The sequence below is a fragment of the Artibeus jamaicensis genome, unplaced genomic scaffold, assembly GCF_021234435.1.
Source record: "Artibeus jamaicensis isolate MK-2021 breed Jamaican fruit bat unplaced genomic scaffold, CSHL_Jam_final scaffold_474, whole genome shotgun sequence".
NCBI classification, from domain to species: domain Eukaryota; kingdom Metazoa; phylum Chordata; class Mammalia; order Chiroptera; family Phyllostomidae; genus Artibeus; species Artibeus jamaicensis.
The window spans coordinates 44,654,028-44,666,211 of NW_026522046.1; the positions used below are offsets into that span (position 1 = coordinate 44,654,028).

The following is a 12,184-nucleotide window of genomic DNA, read 5'->3' on the forward strand; positions in this document are numbered from 1 at the left end:
AGCTGTTTGGCTTTTGCTCAGTCATGTTATATTGTGGCATGACCGAAAGAAACCACTCTGCATGTCACCTCCCCAAAGGTGGTGCTTGGGCCTGACCACGGAGTGGACGCCAAGGCCCTGATGAGCAGGGCCGTCCTGCGGGACCCGGCCTCACGCCTCGTCTGGACCCCTGGCCCGTCCTCAGGGGTCGCTGTACATCCGTTCATTCTTGATTCACTCTCAACGTCCCCTACGTATTTCATTACTCTTCTAATTCAATTGTCATTTTTCTCAAAGGAATGCAGAGACATAGCTTTTAAAAAGTGAAATGGTATTTCTGGGCTCATAATGAAAACCACCTTCCCTGAGGAAGTCTGTCCTCGTAACCGTCCTTCTGTCCTGTACGTCCCCCTCTGTGAGTCCCAGGTTCGTGCTGCTCCTTCATGAGCCTTCAGTTTTCTGTTGAGGAAGGTGAGAATGTGGCTCAGGCCCCTGGCACCCCCATCTCCTGTTTCTGCACCCTTCCAGTGCCCCTGAACGCAGTCGGTGGGATGCGTGTTCACTGCTAACCACCTCGTCTGTGACACGGGGGGTGAGCCGCAGGGTGGAGGGGAGCGAGCGAGGTTTGTCTTCTCCCAGACTTCGTCCTGGGACCTGAATGAGGCCTTAGGGTTCCTCCGTAGGGAGTCAGTAAGGCTCCCTGAGTTCAGCAGGAGGGGCATCTCCTCTCAGGTTGTGTAGTGTTCTCAGGAACCTCTCGGGGTTTGGAGGGATGGGGGGTGGGAGGTGGGGGGAGGAAGGGTTTGGAAGGATGGGGAGTGGGAGGGATGGGAGGCGGGAGGTGGGGGGAGCAGGAGCCCTCGGGGGGGAGGCTTGTGCTCTCTGAACCGGCTGCTTGCAGGCCTGCTGGGGCCCCAGTGTCCTGGCCTGCTGGCCCCTGGGGGTCTCCTGTGCCGGAATCACTTCCTTGGCAGTGTCCCATCACGCTCATTGTTGGCCTCAGGTTGGTGGTTTGGCAGGACACTCAATCCTCCTTAAAAAGAATTTCCGTCACGATTTGGAAAGCGAAGCTTTGTCGACTTCTCACTCTTATTTTTGGCGCGGGGAAGCTCCATGCCTCCTGCTTCCCTTCTTTTAGGTTTTTCTCTTTATCCTGCAATTTCATAGTAATGTGCCCTGGTGAGCATCTTCTTCCTTCTATTGTGTTGGGCGCTCCCTGGGCCCTTCTGCCTGGAATTCGCTCTCGTCAGTCAGTTGTGGGAGGTTTTCCTGTATTCTTTCTTTGATAATTTTCCCTTCCTGTTTTTTAAAGAATGTGCTCTGTTCTGGAACGCACACTAATCAGAAATTGTGTCTCTGACGTTTTTAGCATCTCCCCCCCACCCCAGCAGATACAGTGTCTGTTCTTGTCTCTAGGACCTTAATGATAGTTTTTTCAAGTTAAAATTTACATTTTTGCTTCCTGATGTCTCTTTTGGTTTTACATGTTTTGTTTCTGTTCTTTGTTTCTGTTGCTTTTCGGTCACTGCATCTCAGGTTGGACGATTTTCTCACTTCCGGCATTCCTTGCGTGTTTGTCCTCACTCGGAACGAGTCACCAGGTCCTGGCTGTGCCCAGGTGTTGCTGACTGTGGCCTGTGCCGTGACAGGGGTGGATGCCTGACCATGGTGTTGGGGAACAACCAGTGGCCATCTTTGCAGCATTGGGGGGGCTGGTCGGTGTCTCCTGAGAAGACCCCTGCAGTCCTTGGCCGTGGGGGGCAGCAGGGTGACTGGGCTACTGGGGCGGGCAGGCTGCTGGGAGTGTTCTGAGAGGGGAGCAGAGAGGAGACCCAGGGAGAGGCCGTCTCGTCCCTCATTTAATTATCCTTTTCGGGGCCCTGTCTCCGCCCCACACTCTGTGAGGCCTGGAGGCCCCAGTATCTCAGGAGATGGACTGCCTGTTACCTGCCAGGGACAGGACCAACAGTTACCTGGCTGCAGGATGTCAGAAAGGCTACAGGAGCGGGGCCCCTGGAATCGCTCCTCACACCACCTTTTATATATACTCACCTATCCGTCCCCTCCCTGCCCCAGAGGCGGGGCCCTCAGGTGTCTGGACCTCTCTGGGTTCTGTGATCGGAATTGTCGTTCCAGGCTCCATCTGTCCTCTGCTGGGGCAGAGGCTTTCCCACTCACCTGCCTGCTGCTCACCTTCCCGGCTCCGTGGGTGTCTCCTGTGGGCCGCTGTCTCCTCTCTCTTCTCTCTTCTCCTGGATTTCTGCTTCGCGTGGTATTGTTCCAGAGGTGAGCTCATGGGTTCAGCCTGCCATTTGGAAATGGGACCTGTTATGTTTTAGGGATGAAGTGAGTTGCAAGTCTTCATGCGAAAGGGGGGGCTGCGCGTTATCCATGGATTGTAACAGCCTCAGCGGGAGGGCAGGATGAAGCCGTGATTCCAGGGAAGCCAGCTTCTATGGAGTTGACCGTGACAGGCGCTACCTGTATCAGCTCATTTAATCCTCACAGCGACCCAGGGGGGCAGACCCTTCTTTCCACCCTGGTGGCTTTATTTCCCTCCACATTCGAAGGTTTTCATACCTTAAGGGTCCATGACTCTTTTATGTAAACTACAACCAGTTTTTGCCTCTTTCCTTTTTGATAGTTTGTCTTACCACCTAATAAATAATTTTGAGTAAACATTTGCTGCCTTCTACGTAGGGTGATTCCCCAGACAGGGGTCCCCAACCCTCCAGACACGGGGCTCCAGTCCTCCAGGTGGAAGTCTCTTCCCTTTTGGCTGTTGCTGGCAGAGCCAGACGCTCTGGATGGCGTCCTGCGGATCTGCGGCAGTGGCCCCGCCCCAATGGGAGAGGAGGTACGATGGTTTTACAGGAGCCAACGCAGACTCCTCTCTCCATAATCCCCTTCAAAATGAAAACAGGTTCCCTTGAGTTTTTGTGTTTCCAGCTTTCATCTGCTTCTCACCCCCAGGTGCTTCATGCCTTGGCTTGAGCAGATACCTTCAGGGAAAAGGAGCAAGACGTCTGGTTTTCTTTTCTTAAATTATTTTGGCTGAGGATCCCTTTGTTGGAATAAAATCGTACATAAAAGCCCAGGAAGTAAATCTACTCGAAAGGAGTGGAACTCTCTTGGGGGAAGCCGGTCCCCTCTTGCCCTCCCCTGCCCCACCTCCCCGGCTGTGCCCAACCTTCTTCCACGGGAGACCAGGGGGAAAGGTGCCAGCGGGTCTGCTCTGTGCATTTTCCACGGAGAGCGTGGACACGTGTCGGCCGCAGTATCACAGAGCCAGTGAATGGCAAAGCTGGGACCCTGGCCCAGTCTCTTACTTCCTGTGGCTCATGCTGACCTCAGTCACCCTGGGGTCAGTCACGTTGTATGTAAGTGGCAATAGCCAGAGGGGGCCTTTGCCATTGTGACCCTACTGTGTGCCCCCAGGCTCCCAACTCTCCAGTTGGCCTTACCTAAACGCAGAAAGGTTATCGCAAGGTTGTGTGCCATAACACGGTATTTTATACCCAATAATTGTGCTTTAAAAATACCACACTGAATCCTTTTATAACAGTTTTTGGAGTTTTAGAAACTAAACTTTTTTCCCCCCAAAGGAAGATATGCCTGTGAAGTTTCCTTATGATTTCTTTCATTTATTTAGTTGCTCACTATTTATCTGTGTATCTCTTTCTTTCTTTTTTTATTTTTTTGCTATCTCAGTGCAGTTTTTTTTTGTTCGATTTTTAAAAAGTTGTGGTACATTCCTTATAACCGATGAGCCGATCTTGATGCATGTCATTGACCAAAGCCCACCGTCTGTGTTGGTGCTCACTCTCCCTGCTGCACGTTCTGTGGGTTTGTACGAGTGTGTAAGGACACGTGTCCATCATCACAGTGTCCTGCTGAAGTGTCACTGCCCTAAAACCCCCTGTGTCCCATCGTGTCATCCCTCCTGTCCCCCTTCCCTCGGGCTCTGGCCGACACTGGTCTTTTTACTGTCGCCCTAGTTCCGCCTGTTCCAGAACGTCACAGAGTTGGAACCGTGCAGTACACAGTCTTCTAAAATGGGCTGCTTTCACTTAGTAGGACTGCATTTGCGGTTCTTCCATTTCCTTTCCACAGCTCCTTCCCTTTTTTAAACAAGCATCTACTGTATACCTGCTGGGGTCAGGTGCTCTGTGAGGGTCCTTGGAGAGTGGAAGGGGGACCAGGGCAGAGTCTGTCCTCTTATCAAGGGAGTTACAGACACATTAGAGAGATTAGTTGGGTGTCATAACCTTCCTTCTAAAACTTGGAGTAAAAGAAGACACAATTAATGATATTGACAACAGCCAAACCAGACAAACTAGCGTATGTGACCCCCCTTAGAGCCAGAGCCTGTGGAAGGCTGTGCTTCGAGGTGGAAAACAAATGCTACCGAGAAGCAAGGGTTTAACGGGTTTCAGGACGTGAGCGCTGTCTTTCGGCAGCGCCGGCGCCGCCGTGATGGTTCAAGCAGAAGCCATTCATGCAGTGTGTCCTGAGCCAAGCACAGCCTCCAGAACTGTCTCCAGGATGTTGTTCGTAGGCAGGCTTGGGTCTGAAGTCCTTCCTGGCTCGAGGTGGAAGGCCTGGCAGGAGACAGGAGATGCCAGGGCGTCTGCGTTGCAGGGAGGGCCCTGCTGCCAGGAGGCCAGAAGAAGGGTTCAGAGGCTTTTGGTGTCTGTTACAGATCTCTGCCCAGGCAAGGGGAGGAAAAGGCCCAGAGTCAGGTGCTCATGTGCCGTGACACAGAGCTGTTCTCGTATTACTGAGGATTACACAGATTTTGTCCAAAAGAAAGGAAAGGAGTAAAAGGCGGGGGTGGCGGTCAAAAGCGGGACCACGCCTTCCCTTAAAAGGATGGGAAGGCTATAAAAGTCTTTCCAGGCTGTTAGTGACTTTGTCCCCGCTGAAAATGACATACATAGCAGCAACAGAATGTTGAATTACCCCTAAAAGCAAACTTCCCTCCAGTGTGCTTTAAAGAGACGAGACATGTGGGCGTTTAGTGTTTACTGCTTCTTCCTGATGCCATTTTTTAAAACCAAGTTTTCTGTGACTCAGAAGAACTCACACGCTCTTAACTGTGTGAGTACATGAAACCTTGTACTTGGCCTGTGGAATTTTCAGCCAGAGACAACCAAGTGTAGGGACTGGTGCGCTCTGAGGGTGCGGAGCCTTTTCCCCGGAGGGCAGGGCGTACTTGGAGGTGAGGGAGGTCGTTGCCTTTGGTAACGCGGATGTCCGTCGTCACTCCGAAAAGTTCGGAATGCGCCAGTGGGAACTTCCAGGTCTCCACCAAAGCTGAATGGAGCTCAGGTTTAAGGGCCTTTTTGCATTTGATTATTCCAGGTTTTTCAGATTCTACAAAAGAGCTGGGGTAAGGCATTAAGAAAGCGACCCTTTCTCTATCTTCCACTTTTTTTTTGGTTTTCTCCTTCTTTTTTCTTTCTTCTCAGTTTAGCTGTACTTCATCTCGGAGTGCACGGGAAAGGCCTGTCTTTGTGCTGCGCATCCCTGTAGGGGTCCGGGTCCCTCATGTGTTGCAAAGTGAGCTCATCAAAGAAGGAGTGAGTGCTCATGTGGTCATGGTTGTTTCTAAAGCCCTCCCCACTTCCCCTGCCTGGCCCTTCCTGTCTGTGATCAGAGGAAACCTTCGAGATTTGCGCCTTTGTGCCCAAAACCATTTGCAAGGTGATTTTCACCTTGTGCCTAGATGGCTTATTGGTTGGTGCAGAACTCCTGAATGGTGGCTGTGCAGATGGGTGCCCTGAGCAAAGACTACATTTCCCAGCCTCCTTTGCAGCTGAGTGCAACCATGTGACTGTGCTCTGGCAAAGAGCAATCAAGTAGAGGCCCTGTGTGCAGTTTCTAGGGAGTTGGACTTCCACATAGACTAAAGGGAAGGGTGTGCCTCTCTCCTTTCCTTTCCCACTGGTACCTGCTGGGTTGCTGATGTGACGACTGGACTTGGAGCAGCCGTCTTGAGTCACCAAGCAGCAGCTGCATGTTCAGGTGGCAAGAGCCTCAAGATGGAAGGACCCAAGGTCCCTGGTCATCATACCAGCCTTCATCTGTCTCTTTTGATGTGGTTTAAACCACTGTTATTTTTTAAAATTATATTCTGGTAAAATATACATAACATAGAATTCACAAGTTCAACCATTTTTTAGTGTGCTCTTCAGGGGGATGAAGGACGCACGGAATGTTGTGCGGCCGTCACCGGCATTCATGCCCAGAACTTTCCATCATCAGGATGGAAACTCTGCGCCCGTCAGACAGTAATGCCCAGTCTTAGCTCAGGCTGCTGTGATGCAGTTTTTTTCATCCTCACTGAGGGCATTTTCTTAGTGCTTCTGAGAGAGAGGAAGTGGGGGGTGGAAAGAAAGAGAGACAGACAGACAGACATCAATGAGAGAAACAGCAAACAGTTGCCTCTCACACACCCCCTGACTGGGGATTGAACCTGCAACCCAGGCATGTACCCTGACTGGGAATTGAACCCATGACCTTTTGCCTCATGGGGACTCTCCAACCGAGTCACACCAGTCAGGGCTCCTCTCAGGTTTTTCAGTTGGGTTGCTGGGTTTGAAAAGCCACCATTTAAAAATAATCAATGTTATCTTCTGTCCCCGACAACTGAAGTGAACCTAGCTGATGTGCACCCCAGTGGGTGGGGTGGGGCACGGAGCACTGGGGCATCAGTTCTGGAAGCCGCTAAACTGCCTCTGGTCTGGAGCAGGGAGGTGGGTGGTTAGCCTCACCTTGAACCTCCTCGGTGGTCGAGCAAGGGCAGGTACTCGGGCCTCCTACCTTCCCGTCCAGAGGTTTACCCCTCTGCCTGCCAGTGTTTCTAGCACTTGCCGTCTATCAGGGCTGCAGAGCTGAATTCCGCCTCTGAGGGATCGTGCTGACGTCACAGGGTTAGCGAGAGGTGGAGCCGAGAGTGACACCCAGTCACACCGCAGAGCTCTGCTCCTACTGCCCTCTCAGGATGGAGGTAGATGGCGGGGGGTGGGGCAGGGAGGCTGGGGGGACCCCAGGGCGGCTGTGTCACCAAGGCTGCCTGGTGCCTGGGGTCAGGGGGAGGCTGGTGCCGCCTACACTGGGTCCAAGGGCAAACCCAAGTTAGCTGGGGTGTGTGGGCGGAGTTTTCAAAGATGCAGAGGACAAAGCCCGTGGCCAGAGTGCTTGGCGCGTCAGGGAGACAGGAGTGGTTCACTGAGGCCTGGCTGTGGGGTCACAGCGGCCTTGGCCAGAAAGGACCCAGAAGGGAGGACTGAGGACCTCTAAGTCACATGGCTGGCTTCACTCGGAGCTTTTCTCCAGGCTTCTAGTATCATGTGAAGGACGAAGAAAGCCAAGATGCTTTAATAAATAGTTTTCCTAGTCAAAGTGAAAGACCATCTCAGGAATGCTTTTATTTGCTATGTGATTGCGACAACTCTGGGAATTTAAGAAATACTGTGAAAAAATTGGGGGAAATGACTCACTTGAATTGTGTGTGTGTGCGCACACGCACAGGTATGTGCGTGTGGAAGCACAGGTGCAGTGGAGATGTCCTTTAAGATCTAATGGCTGAATGTCATTCCTCGCGTCGTTTACTTGTGGGAGGAGGCTTCCGGTGTGTCCCCGGCGCGGGGCCCGGGTGCAGGCTCATCTCAAGTCCAGGGCCTCCCAGGCAGGTGGGGACCGAGCCTGAATCATGTCTGCCATCAGTGCGGACACACGTGTTTCATTTCTGCAGGGAGGGGCGCCTCTGAGTCTGGGACCGACGTTCTCTGTGACGGTGATGTATAAAACAAGCTGACGTGTCAGGGCCCCATGTCCTACAACACGGCAAAACACGCCATCATTGTGCAGGTGACAGCTGCCCTGAACACTCACACACGTGAGGGGACCAGCGAGGTCCTGTTGTGTGGGCGATGGACACTTAGGACATCGCGTGCACAGGTCTCAGGTGTGGCTCGTCTTCTCTGATTTTTAATCCGGTCTGTACTGCAGGAGAAATGAAGCTTTGCCTTTTATGTCCTTTCTGTGACTTCTTGCAAACTCTGTGTGTGTGAGTGTGTACATGTGTGACTGTGTATGTGAATGTGTGTGTGCGGGTGGGTATGTGTCTCAATGTGTGTGTATATGTATTTGTGAGTATGTATGTATGTGTGCGTATGAGTGTGTGAGTGTGTGTGAGTGTGTGCACCCGCTGTCTGGTACTGAAGGAAGTCCCGGGCACCCGTCACTCAGAGGCTGGTTCTCCCAGAGGGCAGCCGGCCTCACTCTCCTCCATGGACCCAGCCTCAGGCTGTGCAGAGGACTCTGACTGGGGGAGTGGAGCTGACCTGTGGAAGGTGAGAACCCAGACTTCTGTTAAAATGCGGGTGTCTGCAGCACCCCTCCTGAACTGAAGCCCTGGGATGGGCATGCCCTGCTGCAGTGGGTAGTGGCCCTTGCAGTGGCACCTGCCAGGACACGCCCACCTTTCCTTCCTGTGGCCTGGCACACCTGGGGCGGTACCTGAGTGGTCGGGCACGACCCAGAGTCCTACAGGCTCTTGTATCAGGTTGCCTGGCAGCTCCGTCTCTTACGTGTTTATCTGGAGGTCGAAGGCCATCTCTTCCTGGCCGTACCTACTCAGCGACTGGGCAGGATGTCAGGCCACCAAAGGCCTAGGCTGTCCTGCATTCATCTTCGTATGTAAGCAGCTCTCCTGGATTGTCGGTCCTGTAAATGTTGAACTGTGCTCTCACGATGGCCCCTATCAGCTCCCTTCTTCAGGGCCAGGTTCACGGTGGCAAAGACACTAGTGGGAGGGGGTGACAAGCACCTACGCACAGTCTGTGAATTCCAGTGGTGAACTTGGCCACTTTGTAGCTTTGCCTGAGGCTGGCCTTGCACGGCTCTCTGGAACTCTCTTAGCCTTGGAGGTCTGGCGTCTTTGAGTTTGGCCTACCCTGCTCTATGGGGACCGCCTCCTGGGGGGGATAGTTTCATGTATGTATTAGTCAGCTTTGATGTAGTAACAAATGGCCCTTAACACTGGGGCGGCTTCTCATGACAAATACTTATTTTTACTCTGAAGAGTATGGGTCAGATGAACTTGACTGGGCTCCGTCCTGGACCCCACGGGGGACGGGCAGCCGTCCTCTGGGGCGCGCTCTCCTCCTGGCAGAAGCGCAAGGGCAGCAGCAACCTGTGATCCCTCTCCCGGGTGCCGCCTGGACCTGGCACACTTCCACTTTTGCCGTTTTTGGTCAAAGCAAGGGGCATGGCCAAGCCCGAAGTTAATGGGGAGGCAAGTACGCTGTGCCCACTGGACAGGTCACAGGACACTGAGTGGCGCCGAGTTGTCCTGTTGCAGGAGGGACAGCGCTGAGAGTTGGAACAGCAGTCCACAGCAATCCACCGCATTCATTTATCACGGAATGGGGTTCATCTTCTCCTCCCTGAGTGGCCTGGTCCGGTCCCATGGCTTCCCGCACCACCACGTGCCGATGCCTCCCAGATCTCTCCACCCCGGGCCGTCCCTGCGCACTCAGACCCCCGTGTGCAGCTGCTGACTCGACATCTTACTTGGACGCATAACGGGCAGGCGGCTTTAAAGTCCTTCCTCCGACAGTCTTCACTCTCTGATCCTCAGCCCTTCTCGGGGAGACTGGGGTAAACTGTGTCGGAGGACGTGCAAGGTCCTCCTGCCCGAGTAAGTCTGTGCTCAGGCAAATGCGTTTAAACGCTTACCAAACAGATTCCTCTTCCCGAGATTTCCAGACCTGTCATCTCAGGACCAAACCTACGGGCCTGCTGCCCACCCCCACCCCTCAGCCCCCTGCAGTAGCCCTGGACTCGTGGGCAGAAGGCCTGCCCTGTGATGACAGTGACTGGTGGAGTCCACACGTGGACCCGTGTCTTTCTGCCTCCGTCACCCATGCTTGTTTCACAGCACAGATGCCATCGACAATGCCAGCTGCCTGTGGCATCTTACTTGGCACCTTAATGACTTGTGGCAGCCAGGCTGGCTGTGGGCTGTGGAATGCGCCGGGGTTTGGAGCTGGAAGCCAGACGGCCACCTGCTGTCCCTCAGGGCAGGAGTGTTGAACTGGCCCTGTTTGTCGTCCTTGGAGTCATGAGCAAGAGCAAAAGAACAAGTCACGGCTTTCACGCTGCACGGCTCCTCTGCCCGCCCTCCCTCCCCCAAATCAGAGCAAACGCACAACTGACCACGTCCCACCAGAGTGGACCCGACAGCCGCAGAGCAGAAGACCCTGGCTGACGACACCGGGTCACAATGGAGGAACGCGGTGCTCATTTATGGATCCCCTTTACCAGCACTTACAGGGCGGCCTCACAGAGGGACCTCCGCCCAGAGCCCCTGACAGCGCGCGGAACTGTTGCTTGGCCGGCGTTCCACAGATTTTCAATGGGCTTTTTTTTCCCATTCAAGTGTGTGAGGCTCTTGGAGTTGGAATAACACTGAGCACATTCAGGGCTCACCTGCAGCCTGCAAGCTGTACCAAGTACGTCCTTTCTTTTAGGGACTGATTCCAGTGATTCCAGCAGTTAGGCTGTAACCTACATATGCTTCCTCCCCTTTTGTTTACGTCCACATGCTCATAACAACCATGATGAATTATATCCCAGGATAAAATTAACGCTCGTGGTACTGGAGAGCGATGGCCTTGATGCTGCTCTGAGCCGGGGCACCATGCGTTCACGGATACAGTGGCACGCTGACGTGGAACAATAGCTTGATCAGCTAATTCGTGAAGGTGTAAGGCTGGTCATAAATTCTGGCCTCGGAACCTGGGTCAGGCCTTGTAGATGGAGATATAATAGGGTCCCTCTGCACATTGTGCAGGGCCCCCTGAGGGTCCCCATTAGCTAGGTGTGCTAGCAGGTCTCAAGCCCTGTTTCATTTCCCTACAGGAAGGAGTAAGGGCCACAGTTTTAAGGCACCGTGAGGCCAGGGAGTGAGGCGGGTTAGGTGGGAGAGGGAGCCGGAGGAAGAGGAAAGGAGGCAGGGGGAGGGGGGATGAGGAAACGCTACATCTGGAGCAGACATTAGTGCCCGAGCCTCCTCTCTGGCCTCTGGGTCGCAGGTGTGTGGGCCCTGATTCCAGACCCTGTTGTCTTATAAAGCCGGAGCCTTTCCAAGGCTCCCAGCTGAGCGTCTGGCCTGCCCGGGGAATGAGGAAGGGACTGGGTCTGCAGGCAGAGCCTGTGATCGGTGCCCCCTTGGAGAAGTCAGGGGAGCGGAAGGCAGCAGATGACAAGGAATCTGACTGGATATGAAGCACCTGGCAGACCCGTTCAGCTTCCTACTTCACGGGGCTTTGCAGGACCCAGGCTGAACTCCATCCATTTCACATTCAAGAATCCCCTTTGGTTTCTTTCTTGGGCACCGACATTGACTTAGTAAGTCGTCAGAACTGGGCTTTGCTCTTTAACACGGCATGACTCAGTTGTCTCAGCTCTGGTGGGGGTGAGCACAATTTTATTCTCATCTGAGCATTGGTGAGCCCGAGCCAGAGTTGTGACTTAGCCAGTGTCACCGTGGAACCCAGCTCGGCCAGCTGAAGCCCCCTGCACCCTGTCTGCCATCCAGGGGCACACTGGGTGTTCCTGGACGTGACTGTACTATGAGGAGATGGTGCCCTTACTGTGCTCTAGGGACGGAATAGCCACCCTGCCCGCAGACCAGTGGCTTTCCCTTGAAGAATCTTCTGAAGGGCTCAGTAGGATCCATTTTGTTGTTTCATTTTTTTGAAGTTTTTTTCTTTTCCCCCAACCTGCTCCACCCACAGCAATGGAGTTTGCTCATTCTTACCTACCTTATAGTTACGATGATTTAAAATGTCACTAACTAAGCCTTCTCCTTTTGGGCCAAAGAATGTCTGTCAGAGGCCACCCGGTCCAAGTTGCTGTATGATTATTGGGCAGGGCTCCTTTTCCACGGGCGGTTGTTATTTTAAGGGACCTGGTCATTTTGCCAGTTTACGGTCCTGAAGTTCGCTGCTTGCACTCTTACTTTTTCCCCCGAGTGAATCTGTGTGTTCTCAGATGGTCTTCGGGCCCCGTGTTTGCACAGGTGCCAAGGTCACTGTCACTATTTGAAGCATCTCACATGACAGGGTCTTACTCCCTGCTCGGCTCTCAGCTTCCAGTGGGGGCCGGGCTGCGGCGCTTGGTCCAGCTACAC

General features: G+C 53.5%; 1 protein-coding gene across 3 annotated transcripts in view; it reads left to right on the forward strand.

Moving 5' to 3' along the window:
• Window positions 1–12,184, forward strand: part of ERG (ETS transcription factor ERG) — a 215,103-nt gene that overhangs the window by 20,294 nt on the left and 182,625 nt on the right. The gene's annotated exons all lie outside the window — the stretch shown is intronic.